This window comes from Apteryx rowi, unplaced genomic scaffold (genome assembly GCF_003343035.1).
Source record: "Apteryx rowi isolate R43461 unplaced genomic scaffold, aptRow1 scaffold_240, whole genome shotgun sequence".
Taxonomy (NCBI): Eukaryota; Metazoa; Chordata; class Aves; order Apterygiformes; family Apterygidae; genus Apteryx; species Apteryx rowi.
Window position 1 is genome coordinate 875,272 of NW_020448753.1, and position 15,732 is coordinate 891,003.

General features: G+C 36.1%; 1 protein-coding gene across 8 annotated transcripts in view; it reads left to right on the forward strand.

The window, feature by feature from the left end:
* Positions 1 to 15,732, forward strand: part of RAF1 (Raf-1 proto-oncogene, serine/threonine kinase) — a 48,057-nt gene that overhangs the window by 733 nt on the left and 31,592 nt on the right. For 5 of the 8 annotated variants that reach the window (XM_026066437.1, XM_026066435.1, XM_026066432.1 and 2 more), the window contains exon 2: positions 9,786 to 9,841. The exons of 1 other annotated variant lie outside the window; for it this stretch is intronic. The gene's annotated coding sequence lies outside the window, so the exon portion shown is untranslated. Of the gene's footprint in view, positions 1 to 479; positions 592 to 9,785; positions 9,842 to 15,732 lie in introns of all 8 variants that reach the window. 2 more of the 8 variants (XM_026066430.1, XM_026066433.1) reach the window with 1 other exon arrangement.

Below are 15,732 nucleotides of genomic sequence, written 5' to 3' on the forward strand. Positions count from 1 at the left end.
GCTCTGCTGCCCCGCTGGCAGCCGCGGCCTCCTGCGCTGCCGGCGGGGACTCGCTCGCCGTCCTCTCGCTTTGATCTGCTGTTTTCTGAATCGAAAACGGAAAATGTGTTTAAGTCGTATTAGCATAACTGAATGCGCTCTCTTTAGGCGTGCTCCACTTTGGGCTGCGTGCGTGATTATTATTATTTTTTTCCGATCTAGGTTCAGTTTAAATAACACGTTTTAAAACTGGAGTAAGTTCCTCTAGTTGACCGATTTCTCCTAAGCTGTTAGAACTTTGCCGTGTAGACATGGTGTAACCCCAGAGCCGGTGCTCTGGGATCATGCTGTTCCTGGACTCCGCTTATCTGCGGTCCAAATGTACACAAAAATAACCTGCTTTTACTAATAGCAGCTCTTGTCCATTGTTCATCTTGCCTAGATCAGACAAAATGATTTCTGTGATTTTTTTTTTTTTTTTTTAACTGTTACCCTTCAAGTGACATCTGTAAGTACAGGGAGCTTACCTGGCACAATGAGACCTCAGAAACAGCCTTAAGGGAATTGCCACAGCAGGATGTGTAGTCCAGAGGCAGTTGGAGGTTGTCACAGGTATGCAGAACAAGAAGCAAGTATAATGGAATAAACCTAAAATTCCACAAAAACTCGAGCTAACTTGAAATACCTGAAAATAGTTTTGTGCAAATTTTTATTTATTTATTTATTTATTTTTAATTTTAAAACTTCTGAAAAACCCACCTCCAGGTATTCCCTAATGGATCGTTGTATTGAGCAAAACCAGGATACTGTATAAGTGAACGTGCTCATCCTTTAGGGCTTGTCAACAGTGTAGGTGCAGAAGAAAAGACTGAACTGATGAATTTGAGTGTGACTTTCAAATGGTTCAGTTAAATCTTTCTGTGGTCTCCCATTCAGAATGGAAGTGGCTTTAATTTAGTTTGTCTTGATGAGTATTTTCTGTAGGCAAACCCTAAGGCTACAATTTATCATAAAAATATGCGGATCTGTATTTATTTTCATGAGATGGATCAACATTTGACTGATCTGTTAAGCAATTTAATCTTGGATTGTTAAATCAGAAGAGGACTAGCTTACTTGAGTTGGAGTAGTGGTGCTTTCAAAAATCTGGAATTGTTTTTCGGGTGATTTGTTGCCGTACTTAATATCTTCGGGACTGGACAATCTATTGTGCAACACTGCTGACTAACCTGCTTTGGAAGAAAATCTGAAAGTAGCAGAGAAAATGTGCTATTTTTTCCAAAGAAGATATAAATGTTGTTTTTTTCAGTTGATGCTTTTGATGTGTACATACAATTTTCCCTTTTTATTTTTTTTTAACAACAACAGAGTCTATTCAGATTAAATATGAAGTTTACTGCTGTCTCAAGGCCTAAACTTACTACAGCTTATTAAAATAACTCATATTTTATAAACCACAAACATGACCCACGGAAGTCATTGGTCAGCATTTCTTGGTATGCTAAATCAGCACTAGTTTCTTCTGGGACATATACTCCCCTCCTCCCCCTGGTTTATTTATTTGGCTCATTCACTGTTGAGAAACCAGGAGTTGAGGAAAAAACAAGTTTTCCTTGTTTTCAGTCTTTGAAAACAGATTAAGTGTGTGATGATGAGAGTTGTTGGTTCTAAAATTTTGCAGGAGATGGGAACCAGAAGCTCTTGGTTGAAATTACTATGTATAAATAAGTCTTTAATCAGTTAGTTTCAAATGCAAGAGTTGTGCTGATAAACTCACGTTTGTATTATGTATACAAATGTTTAAATTATTTTTATTTTCCTAATAAAGTTATGTGAGCAAATGAAGCTTAGTTTTATACAGATTTGTATTTGGATCTCTGATCATCTCTACTGCAAACATACCATCTTTCCCTTCCATGATACCTTCAGTCATTCCCTTTGCCACAGCTTTGTAATACCGCTAGTACCCCTGGCTCCTTCAATTTTGCCTTACTTAAACACCTTCCAGCTCTTTTCTGCTCCTCTTCTCCATCTCTTAACATGTTTCTTGCCTACCTTTTTAGCCTGCCAGCCAGGCAAGAGGGAGTTTGCTCAGGTTGGTTTAGTCACGTGGTGATCGGCTGTTGCAGCTGGCACACCGAAAGTTTGTGCTGTGCCCGCTGATGAAGAGGCGAGGAGACAGTTCCTCCACACTCTGGCTTCTTCCTATTTCCATAGCCTGTGGGAATTTCATATCCTTGATGCCTCTACCTAGCTGTTTAGTTGAAATAAGCTAATACGCCCAAGAGTTATTGGAGGAGAGGAAGGAGGACATCTGGATAGCACAATCATTTAAGGCTAGTTTGCTTAGGAAACAAAGCTAATATATTTTGTGCAGTTTAGTTTCAATAACTTCCATGAAGATGCAGCTTGCAGCTGAAAGGAATGATTGTGTTGTAAGAAATATGTTCATGGACCATCTTCTAACTAATAAAAATACAGAAATCTAAAGACTGTGCAACTGCGTGAGGAGAAATATAAGAGAGCATTCTATTTCTTGTAAAAATACCACATTGCATAAGTCAAAATTATCTTTATTTGGAGAAAGTAACAAAAATAGATAGTCAAAGCAAGATTAAAATGTGTGATTTAACTAAAATTTCAAGCATGATAATTTAAGCATGATTTAAGTCAGTGTTTTAGGTAAGTTTAATTTGTAAGTGAGCAGACATGTTTACAGCTTTATTGCAACAATTTGATACAATAATTGTTTATCCAAAAGCCTTATGTATTTTCTGTTATGAAATATATTTGCTATTTCTTCTAAATTAGAAAATCATTATGTACTGAATATGGATGTGGAAACCTTCTGTCAGCTGGGGAAGTTAGTTGGAAGAAGAGTTGATATAATAGTAGGAAATCAGGTAAAAATGCTACCTTTATGACAAATTAACAAGGTATTTTAGCAATGAACAAGCATTGGCTCTTTAATTTTGAGACATAATATAATGCTTTGAATGGTTTTCTGTATTGGTAATATAGTTATGTATTTAGTGATGTTCCTGTTCTGAACTTTCTGAAAAGAAAGTGTTTTGGACAAAGTTCTATGAACAGTTAATTTTCAATGGTCTGTTGGCTCTTACTGCATACACTACTGCATACGTTTTTGTAAATAACAGTTGTGCTTTGAAAAGCAGCTGGCACACATTTACTCCTCTAGTGACTTGAATATTGTGTTTGTACTATAAATGTCATCTGTTTCACACAAAGTTGATTTTACTGCAGCAGTGCTCACTGACCTTTTACAGTTTAATATAATATGGTCATCTTGTGTACTGAAATGCTGCAATGCATACAGTAGATGAGAATAAACAAAACACTGTTCTTAAGTAATTTGTAAATGTGTAAAGCATGTTCGTGGCAGACTTTAGAGGTCAGAATTATAACAGATATTAAACAATGTTTACATAAGTGGGTATTCTTTTTTCAGGGCTTTAGGTGACATAGTCAATGCAGTTGAATTTTATTTTTTCCAAAGTTTTTTTGCTTCCTTGTGGGGAATGACATAAGGTTAAGGTTATAACGTAGAAAAACTTTGGATTCTTATAGAACAATGCAATGGCAAATCCAGGTCACTGGATTTGTTTGCAGTTGCAGGTGTGTCTGTATTCTGCCATTTCTCTTATGCATGTTCTAAATGAATCCTGCATACGTGCATAAATGAAGCAGAGCTAAATCACAGCTGATCAGCTTTAACTTCAGGCAAAAGAGTTTTTGAATTGCTTTTCAAGTAAAGTGTGAATGTGGTGAGTGTGTAAGTGATCTTGGCTTTTTTTCTTTCACATATCTGAAAACCCTGAAAACGGGACCCGTAGCTCCAGGTCTTCTGACATCGACCCTTTGTTGTTGTTGTTCTCCTTGGTTGCATTGCTCTGCAGAATCGTTTCACTTGCTGCGTTGTGGTGCTCTGCAGATGCTGGCTTGCATTCTGCAGTGCTGCCTATTTTCTCTTACTACTGTGTTATATTGCTTCATTTCAGATTTCAGCTTACACTGCATAGTTGCTATTGGTTTGACCCTAAAATATTTCATTTCTGACAAACAGCTGACAAAAGGTGTTAATTAATATTGCATTCCAATTGAAATACGTAGTATCGGTTAAGAGCAGTTGGGACATCTTGTATATTTTTAGTTCACAAACTAGAGGGAGGTTGCTTCACTGACTTGCAGCTGGGTGTGGCATGGGGTTAACCATGTTAATTAAAGCTGGCTCAGAGGTTTAGACTTTAAAAAATGGCTCTAAGCCCCCATTATATTCTTTTGTTACATAAATTTTTTTCACTAGAGAACAAGCTACAGTTCTGAAAATGGGTGTTGTACGAACACCGAACACCTAGCTGGAGAGACGGGCAAGAGTGAGATACAAGGTAGCATGCTCTACTAGAACAAATTTGCCTTTATACGTTTTTAGGGCTAACAATTTAAGTCTATACTGAGAAACTTCAATATATGACTAAGCTGCCTTTTTGTTTTTCTGTATTTTTTCTTTTATTTTGCTAATTATTTGCTTATAGTGAATGTCTCTGTCACCTCTATCAATAATTTGATATTCTTTTTGCATAGTCCACTTTCTTGTTTTATTTTCAACCATTTAAAAATGTGCATATTATGTTTGCTCGAAGTCTGGTCACACCTTCAACAATCTCTAGAAAGGTCTTTTCAGTCTATCAGAGAACCACAAAAGGCACTACTGTCTCTCCACTTCTCTCTTCCTACCCCTGCCGTGATGAAGCGTGTTTCCTTTCATCGCCCCCTGCCACCTTCCTTCCAAATACTGTGACTGCTTGAGGGACAAATGGATGATTGGCCTTTTTGCTTTCTTCCAAAATGTTCTCTGTTTAGAAGAAACCCAGTGTGATACTTTGCCCATGAATTTCTTGGTGAAACTGAAGGGAAGCATGGTGAAAAAGGTGAAGATATGCATACTGCTTTTTAGTTGCATGGAATTGTTACAGAAATTTCCTATGGAGGAACACAGAGGAATAGTCCTGCAGAGTAACAGAACATTGTAGAAATGTAGGGAAGACCATTAGACTGAAAGCTTCAATGGTGGCAGTGTTGCTGGGAAGAAAAAATACTAGTTAATACTCCTTTTTTATTTTTAAAATTTCTGATGTATTGCTACAAATATGCTATTTATTTTATTTCCTATGAAAATCATTTGGGGATAATGTATCTTTATAACTTTCATGTAAAAGAAAAAATCAGCAAGGCAGATTTTAATTTCACTAGATGTTGAGAGGAAAGAGGCTGTTACATCTAAACTACCTTCCAGTTGAAAGGGTGTATTTTGATACACAGTAGCAATTTAATTTGGAGGTGTCTTTTTTTTTTTTTTTTTTTTACACCTTTCACTGAAAGTTGATCACATTTGTGACAGGCTGTAATTTCAAATTCTATAAAATCTGCCTTAAAATTCCAGAGATTTAGCATTTACCTAGCAATTGTCAATTCCAAGATTATCGTCAGCTAAGCGTTTTCCCTTTTTTAATAATCTCTGGTAGAATTTGAATTCCTTCAGGTCTAATCTACTCCAGAAGACCATTAAGATATCTGCTTTTTTTTTTAATCACTTCTTTATTTGTGCACTTTTCTTGTTGCAATTTTACAGATCTTTGTAGAACCTGTATTGTAAAACATGCATACAGATTAAGCATGTCAAATGTGTCTGAACTCTTTCTACTTCTGAACTTACTTCAGACCTATGTATATATTTTTATACAAACTTACAATGCTGGGCCATTGTGCGCAAATAAGAAACAAATAATTTTCATTGTGGCAGAACTTTCAAACTTTAGCAGTTTTAAATACATTGATGTTCATTCCATTTTTCTCAGAATGAGGAAAAAATATAGTAACTTTGTGCAAGCTAAGTGATATTATACCTTTTTATATGTTTCTTTGCCTACCTGTGCCCCCCACCCCAATAACTTTTGAAAGCTATTTCCAGTCGATACCAATATGTAGGCATGAACAGGCAGAAACCTGTTTGTGGTGGTGTAGATAAGGAGGATACTGGTTTCCCTTGAACCTAATTAGAAAGCTGAGCAATTTCAATCATCTGTAAGTCAAGCTACTGTCTATAAAGAGCATGAATTTCTTTTAGCAAAACAGTATTTCTGCTTGATCACTGATCTTAAGAGTTTTAAAAGTTCATATTGTGATTGATGTTATCTTTATGTGGAAGCATGGAAAAAGAAATCTCACATTCAGATGTGATGGAATGGCTGTTCCAGGGTGGGTGGAATAGAGAGGAGGGTGCACATGCAGAATTTGGCCAAAAACAGGTTCATAGGAGGATGGCACGTGTGCAGCTGTGGGGAGAATTTAGTAGCCAAGCTAGCGTCCAGAGTGTGTTGCAGCCAAAAGAAACAAGAAAGTGTACAACCCTCTAAATTTATGCTGACATTTAACAAAAAATAAACCCTATTCTGAATTACATCATTCATATGTGTTAAATGATGTAGAAGTGAGTATAAAGCTTACACAGGCAATAATAGCATGCTGAAACAAAGTGTTCATGTCAGCGTGATACAGTGGATTGATTTCAGCTGAAAGTGAGTTCCAGAGCTTACTCTTACTTTTCTCAAACCTTTTAAGTTGCCTGTGTAACTTGCTCATTGGCAATCAAGAGGTTATAAAAAGAGAGCCAGCTGATGTTGCAATCTAAGCAGTGGCCATATAGTGGAAAGAGTCTACTTTGGCATGTTCACTAGTGCTATTTTTACCTATTCCCGTAACATCTACCCTTCTGATGTTAAATTACAAGACAGTACCTGGAATTATTTTGTTCTACGGAAATGCTGTATGCTTTGAAGAAAACTTTCAATAAAACTGTCAAACAGATTGAGACTAAAAATATCTTATACCTGAAAATATATTTTCTTCTGTCACCGTAAATAAAGTTGTTATTGTAGGTGTAAGATTCTTCTCACTTTTGTTTGCATGTTTTTTGTCTGGCAGAGTTTTTTCAATTTTGGTTTCCTTCCTGCATTGAGTGTTTTTTCTGTCAAGTTCTCTTGTGAAGACTTAGCAGGGAGAATACTTTGAGGAGTTTAAATAGGCAGTGTGATTTTAAAGACAGCAGATTAACAGTGTAGCCCAGGAATAAGTGTAGTATTGTTTTTTTGTTGTTTGTTCCTTTTTAACTTCTAAAAAAACCCCTAATTGGTGTTAATTTAATTTTAAGATGATCATTCCTTCACACACTGGAAAATGAATTTCGTGTTGTTTCTGGGAATATATTCAGCACTGCCAGTGATAGTGCCATAGCAACCAAACTAACTGTAGTGCAAACGGGAGGCTGCAGCAAGAATGCCTAATGCTATGGTACAGTTGTAGAAGTATCACATATGCAGATGTATGATCATATGAATCATAGTCCTGAAATGTCTAACTCCTATGATTACCTAATCTTAAATACAACGTTGTCTAAGTGTATTTACCTTCTGAACTAGATGCTGATAGTTCTAGTAACTTGGCAACACTGAAAGACAAACCTATGACTTTGCTTGTTTCGAACTGTTGTTCAGGCTATTTGTGGAGTTAGGTGTATGTTTGTAGCAGAATTATTAGTTTTTTCAAAAGCAATGACTTGACACTGAAATATGGTCAGTGATGGACTTGCATGTAAGTCAATAGTTCATTGCTGCCCTTACAGAACACCTGCTTCCCTTGTGCCTTCTCTTGCACTGTGGAGCATCTCGGGTGGAAATCCTGCAAGTAGGCACACTTCCTCCACTATGAGTGGTTTTCTTCTCCCTTAGCTTTGCCATTGTCTTAGTTAAACAATTCTACTTCTCAGATTTAGTGGAATCTCACATCTGCAATAACAGCTGCTATTTTTGTCAGCTCACTTGCTTCTTAAACCCTCCTTGTTGCCAATTCTATTAGTAAATTTTCTTACTGATTTTTCTTTTCCATGTATATCCATCAAGAAAACTGACAAAACACATGGTTTTTACTCCTTTACGGCTATTCTGTAGGTACAGGCAGAAGTACCGCACCAGCTTCCTCTGTAACTCATCACACTTGTTTTATGATACCCTTTCTCCTCTCAATTTTTGTGTATGTTTCTTCGGCTGATCTTACAACACAAATGTTGTAGCTTTTCAGTCTAGAAACTCCCCCCTACCCCATCAGTTTTTTCTCTCTCCTCTTTTTCATCTGCAGTCATCTGCCATACTGACTGGATTGATTTTTATCCAGGTTTGTCCCAGACTCTTTTCAGTTTGGCTTTCATCATTTTTTTTTCCTGCAGGAACTGGTCTTTCCAAATCTGACCTCTTACCTAAATTTGAGGATCATAACTGTATTCTCATTCTTATCAGTTTGCTAATTGTCAACCTCACTATTTAAAAAAACAAAAATCAAGTTTATGTTGGCTGTTGCTCTGATGTCTTCCTCTGGTTCTCTACTTAGGGTGTTTTTGAGCTTCCCTGTTTTTCTCTGCTTCTGGCCCCCATGTGCTCTCTGGTCACAGTACTTTCTACACCTTTTTTCTAGGTAATCTGTAAACAAATCCAGCTGTTGATTCTGTGTAAGTTATTTTCTAAATACTTTTAATATAAATATTTAGAAATATATAAATATTATATAAATATAAAAATATATAAATATTTCAAAGTATTTTGTATAAATAACTTCTAATTATCCTGAATATGTCTTTATCACTGACTAGTCCTCATGTGTTAGAACTAAAGATTTCAGCTTTTTCTTCGGTGTGCAAAAGACAGCATTCCTTCCTTTCTCCCTAGTCTCCCTGCTTATGTTTTTCTGTGATGGAAACTATATTCACAATATTTTGTATGCTACGTTTGTTGTAGAGAATGTACAGTCCAGGCTGCAGGTAGGTGTTAGTTTTAAAATGACCAAGTGGCTCAAGGTAAAGATCCAAAAGCATTCTTCTGGTTTCTTGTTTGTTTTGGGGTAAAATCATTGCAGCTTTATTTTTCTGTCTGTCATACGGAGGAGAGAGGACACTTCTAACCAAAAGTGAGCTAGCATTATAAGGTCTCTTGAAATACTTTTTTTCTGTGCTTTTTCTTGTACTGAATCTTTGCCTTCTCTAATCTTTTCTGCATGGGGTTATTTTAGGAACTGCTAATCAAGATGGGAACTGTGGGGTAAGAAAGCATTTTTGCCATTTGCTTTCTAGTGAATATTTTTGTATATTTGACTCATTAACTGATCTGAGCTTCATTTTTTTAAATGAAGACATCTTCAGATTCCCGAGGAATTATTCCTGTTATAGATAAAGCTTATATATAAGATATAGGTGGCCTTCAGAGGTGTAACGTTGTTGTTGGTGGTGGTGGTGGTATCATCTAGGGTTTGTCACAGAATTTGTGAGTCAAAAAGGTGTTTGGCATGTGCCTAACCTTGCGTATGCAACTGATGTCTGAGAACAAAGCATTCAACCTGTGCTTAATTTCAACTGTATTGGAATTTTAGCTGTAAAAGATTCTTATGTTGTTTCTTGAATAAGAATGAGATTGTTGAGTTGGGATAGCATTTGTTTGTCTTGGTTGTCATACAGTATGGTCTTATAAAGTGTATCTTGTTACGCTGATATTTTGCTTAAAATGATGAAAGGCCAAAAGGCTTTGAAAACTCCAAAGAGTAGAAGGAAGATAAATTAACCCTGACATTGACATAATACATGACGTAATTTGTTGATTATTAATTTGGTGTGTTGTGCATGTATGTAGATTCTATGTCTACTAAAACCGTAAATATGTTCTGTTTTTTTGTCTTGCATTCCGCAGATGATGTACTTCATCCTTTTGTCATAGGACTTCAGTGACTCAAAGGAAAATTAAAGGTATAGGTAACTTCTTTTAACTTTCCTCATTCCCTTCCCCTCTACCCTGCCCCATCCTTTCATCCAAGGTCCTTGGGCCTTCCCTGGGGGAAGGGAAGTTTATCACAATTAAATGCAATGCTTCTGTTCCTTGACTACTAATGAAATCTGCTTTTTGTTTTTTGAAAAATTTCACAAAACTGATATGATGCCTACAGTTGTTTCAGTGTTTGCTTTATCAGAAGTGTGTATTTACTTAAATTCTTTCTTTAGTCTGTCTCCCTGGATATTTACTTTGTGGAGGGAAAGCCCTTCCTCAATTAAGATGTTTAGATCTTGGTATTTGCCTGTCTTCTCCAAATAGTATTTGCCTTTCCACACAGCTACAGATTTGTTGTGAATAATCCAGACCTAATATAAATCTTAGCTGCAGCATTATCTTACGAGTGGTTGTTGATTTTTCTGAAGTTATACCTCTGAAACAAAAAATATGCTGCAAGGGCTTGCTCTTCTAAAGAGAATTTGAAATAAATTCCTGCAAACTCATTTATAGGGTTAGTGCTTTGTTTAAAAAAATAAATAAATCAAAAAAACACCCAAACCAGAACTATAATTGGTGGAAATATTTAATAAGATACTGTAAGAGATAGTTTGTTTGCTAGGACAAAGAAAGTTAAACTGGAAAAGGATTTCTCTTTGCAGGCTGTCAAGGCAATAAATGCTTGACATACAATAAGTAATTTTGCTTTTGTACAGTCTGTAACTTCTAATTAAATACAATTTATATTTGCTATTTTATGCAGGCTTCTCTGTAAATACCTGTGCATGGGAAACAATGAAATAAAGTTAGAGCTGTCCATATAGTTCGAAACTAAAATACTCAAGTATTGCCTTGTTAGGTTTGGTTCATATTGCAGAAATGTATCTTGAGTTATTTCTAGGTGCATTAACTGGTTATAAAATATGGGGGGAAGGGGAAATCATTTATTCTATTTTGTATTATAAACTCACAGAAAAATATCTTCAAGGCCCTTTCCAGTCCTTTCTCAATTCTGTTAGTTCCCCTGCCTTGGATCTCTACATTGCTTGCATGGCCAAGATCTTAGAATTGCGGTATTGACCTCCCTGTGGCACTGTTGGGTCTGGGACAGTGCCCAAATTTAATAAACTAAATTTATTAGTTTAAAGCTGCTTTGAGTGACTACAGAGAGCACCAAACTCTGAGTTAGTTGGATCACTGCATCCTGCTGTAACTGTACAGATATAAGCTAGCATTGTTTGGTAGTTTATAAAAAAATTTTTTAGTAGCAATTGTAGTATGTTTAAACTGTACAGTTAGCTTGCATAACTGGCACCTTCCTGATAGTTACTTGATTAACCTATTCTCAGTATGTGTGATTTTTTTTCTTTTTTCTCCTCCCCCTCCTTCCTCCAGTAAAGCTGAGACTGGTTTAAAGCTTGGTTTGTGGTGGTGTCCTCAGTGTTATTTCATTTACTGTGTGCAACTGAGGGAGGACAGAGCCAGTATTTCTTTGTGCTGAGATTCTCAGTCACTTTTGTCCAATATTTGAGAACTTGAGTGGGAAGGGCATTTGGTGGATTGCTGACACTTGAGTAACTTTTTCATCCTTGCTATAAAGTGGAGGAGTTCCAGGCAATTCTAAACACAGCTTGGGGCTTTCGTAAATACTTGAAACAATTCAAGCATGTGCAAGTTCAGAATGCAAATAGACTCATGTCTGAAAATGTATGTACAGTTCATAAAGACTTGTGGGGGAAAAAAATATTGTCCTAAGTCTGCGTAATGTAAATACAGGTGTAATCTCATAGCCCCACTCTTGCAGTGCAAGGCCCTTCTCTGAAAATCTATCAGTTTTTCTGAAACTTTCCCTGGAGGACTTGCTTGCGAAGAAGTTAGCATTATTGAGAAGAAGGAGGAAGCCTGACCATGACAGGTGTTCTATTATGGGATTTTGATACAATCAGATATAAGAAAAGAGTTTTCACTATGCTTTTTATTCCTAGTAATGCATTTGAATTTAGCAAATTTAAAAAAAAATTAGAAAGTCTTAAAAATCACTTCAGCTTTGAGTCTTTATGTTAGAACACCTTAAAATATTGAGAGAACACCTCTCAATTATTTATCAGATTTGATTATGAGATAAATATTACAGATTGTACTTTAAGTAACTGTTGCTGAATCAGTTTAGAAACCTATCTAACACTAGAGAACAAGCATTTAAAAAAAGTTGGAAGTTTCGCTCCATGCCATACAGTTTTTCTGGTACTTCATTAGGAAACCTCATACAAAATGTAAGGAGTGCAAAGATTTGTGTACCTGCCTAACTTGTCTTGTCCTTTCATAGCTGTTCTACTAGCAATTTTGTAAATTTTTTTTGTGAACCTGTATAAATTCAGCTGTAGTACTTCAGTAACAATTTGAAAAATTCTAATTGGGTGTTTGGAAACACTTGTTGCATTTTTCTTCTTACCTGGGTTTGGTTTTTTGCTTTGAGAAAAGTAAGGATTTGGATTCTTTTTCCCTTTTTTAGATACAAGAGGGGTTGTCAGTGCTCCTGTTTCTCTAATGGAGGAAGTAATTCAGATTTTACAGGGAAAAACTTACTGAGCTTCAAGTCTGAACTTAATAGAATTATTTCACGCATGTTAAACTTTGCTTTACGGTTACTTGGCTGATCTCAGAGCATCAATATAGGCAGTGTCCAGCCTGACACTGGAATTTTTCCTGTGGAGAGGAGAGAAGAAACAGATCTAAGCAACAGTTGGTTAGGAAAAGTAACCTGGAACCGCTCTAGCTGACAGGAGGAAAGGAGGCACAGAGCAGCCAAAGATGGAGATATTTTTGGTGACAAATACCTACTAATCAGAGCCCAAAATACAGTTTAGAAACAGAACCTTCTTAAGAACTGTGGATTCACATTCTTTTTGTAGAGCTTCAGTCTCACTGTTGCTGTACGCTATACAGTATGCTGCTGCTTGATTCTATAACTTTATAGGAAATGCATGTCTGATGCTTTCTTTTTTAAATCGCACTTTCAGAGGTGCAAAATAATGTTTAAAACCTTTCAGGGTTCAAAGTCACTTTTCTGTATTTCTCAGAAAATAACTTAGAACTATAGAACTATGAAATTGGAGTAGTATGCCTTGGTTTATGCTTACTTACAAAAGTTTTAATCTTAAAGTTAATTTTAGAAACATACAAAAAAGTATTAATCTTACAAAAGGTTAGTTACTGAAAGTTTGTCAGACTGGAAGTTGTATTCCTGCTGCCCTCCTTACCATTAACACTGCTGGTAGAAAGCACAGAGACCAATTAATGGAAAAATAAATTGTGAATTAAACAGTCTCTCCTCCCCCCGCCCCCTAAGTAACTTAAAGTTATAGTAGCAACATAACGACTGAAATAGTGACTACAACAGAAATGGTTCAGAGAAATAAGACAAAAAGGTGAGAGAAGATACTTAGAAGATCAAAAGAAGAGAGGCAGAAAGTATGTATGCTATCCTTCCGAATTCCTTTCCAGCAGTCAGGAGTTAGCTTAAGCACATAGCAGCTTTCTGGCTAATAGTCAGTGTTGATATAGTCAGGACTGGACCCTTAGTCTGAGGAAATTGTAATTACCAATAATGAAAAATTACTGAAGGTATTATATGTATTTGTCTTTTTTCCCCCCAGTTTTTTTTTTTTGTGTGTGTGTGTGGGGGGGGGGAATTCGCATGGTTTCCTTTAAATGAAGGAAACTAGAACAAAAAAAATCCAACCTTGTAAGTGTATGAGAGATATGCTTGATTGTTAGACTAATGCTAGCTCTCGCCCTGCATTTATGTTTACACGGATCATGGCTTGCTTTATTAGTATAGGAATGGGTCCATATTTATCTTCTACTGCTATGTAAAGCTGTATGTAAAGCTACTGTTAAAAAAACCCTGCCAAGTAGCACAATAGATATGTCTGGTGTGTTCCCCCCGGCCTCAGACAACTGCTCACCCATGCAATATTAAATCAGTCAGAAATTACTGTATGAGAGAGGAGCTGAGAAAGACCACAGTTGCATATATTAGTGATTTTTTTTTCTTCAGAATTGAAAGCTCTTCTTACAGAAAACTTCAAAAGCTCACATCTAACAAAAGTGTTCATTTTGGCTGGATGGATTCTGTGTTTATTTTTGCGTTGTTTTGCCTTTGTTTGTATATCTGATTAAACATGAATGTGACTTTTCATCCAGGTGAAAATGACACATAGTGTGTGTATGTTGGGGGAGGGAACTGCATTTACCTCTACTTAATAGCTTTTGGTTAACTATTTTCAGAAATAATGGAAGGGGCAAGACACCTACATTTTACACTCTGAAAGGATTTTGTCTTGTATCCTATGAACTTCCAGACTACTTCATTACCAGTTTCTACACTCTTCAGGGTGATGGATTAAAATTTTTAACAGTTCAGCCTAAATATTTGCTTTTTCTTAGTCAGGGAAGGATATAAAGCAACTTAAAGTATCTTTTGGATTTGCTTCATCCTTGGTAGTACACTGAATTTTTATTTTGACTTTCTACTAATGGAATGCAGTTAGCTATTGATTTCTTTAACTTTCCTAATTACAGGGTATCGTTCCATTCTTTCTGTTCTCCCAACACAATTACCTTATGCAGCTAGATTCTTCAGCTAGGTCTTCAGTTTCTAAGAAGTTTAATTAAGATTAAGAAGAAATTGCAGAAAATTTGATTCAAGATACTATGCTATCAGTGCATGACACTTGGGGAAAGGCCAGAAGTACATGTTTCTTGACTTCTATGTTAATCTTATTTGACACTGTCTTTTACTATAATTATTTATTAAAAAGCAGGATGATGTTATAAATGTGAATTTCACAGTAATTAAACCACAGTTTCTTGTTCAGTGTTGGGTGTGTTTGGATCGAGAGTTAAGGTTTTCTAATGGTGTTGCTTGTGGAGTACGTTGGCAAAGCTTAGATAATAACAGATTTGCTGCTCTGTGTCTACTTTGATGAATAAAAAGAAATGAATTTCCTGAGTATATTACACCTTGGAGTCTCTATCATCAGGCAGATAGATTTTTCACCTCACCTGGCTTGGGATTATTTAGTGGATGATCTCGTCCAGGAATTTGTTAGGCACACACATTGCATGGCCATCTTGTGCATCCAGTTTTGATGCCTGTACAAATGACTAATTATCATAATCTGTAATCTGTGCACAAAGTACTAGTTACAAGTGCGATCTTAGATACATTATGCAGTGTACTTGCAGGAGGTGGAGGAATGACTAGCATGAGATACTTCTGCTCAATTTGAGTTGTTTAAAATGAAGGAAATTGATAACATTTTGCAAGCAGAACTGAACCTAGAAGGGGCCAGGTGTGCTCATACCTTTTCTTCCCCTCCCCCCCCCCCATCATTTTCTCCTAAGATATTCTTTGAATGCTGCTGTTGCAATTTTTCAGTTGTAGACGGGCTATTTCTAGTAATTCTTATGGAAGTGAAGAGTTGTGTGAAGAAAAATTTAAAAACAAAAGCCATATGAAAACATTCAGCTGGCAATGAATTATTTGAACACTGTATAAACATTAATGTAATAATTTTGTTTCAGAAACATGTTTGTAATTCATTTAAAGGAAGAAAAACTACTTATTCTGGAATAGATGTAAACTAAGAACTTTATATTTATGAAGACATCATTGTAAAATCTCTCCTACTTTATTTTAAATGAAATTTCTTGTTAGAAAATATCAGACATCTTTTCACTGGACTGAATTGTTTTGGATTTTGGGAGAGTTGGAGAAAATGAATTTAGTTTCAGTAAAAATGGCTTTCATCAAATACTGGTTGGAGCAAAAGACCCAAAATGTAGAAACAAATCAATGCTAGGGCAC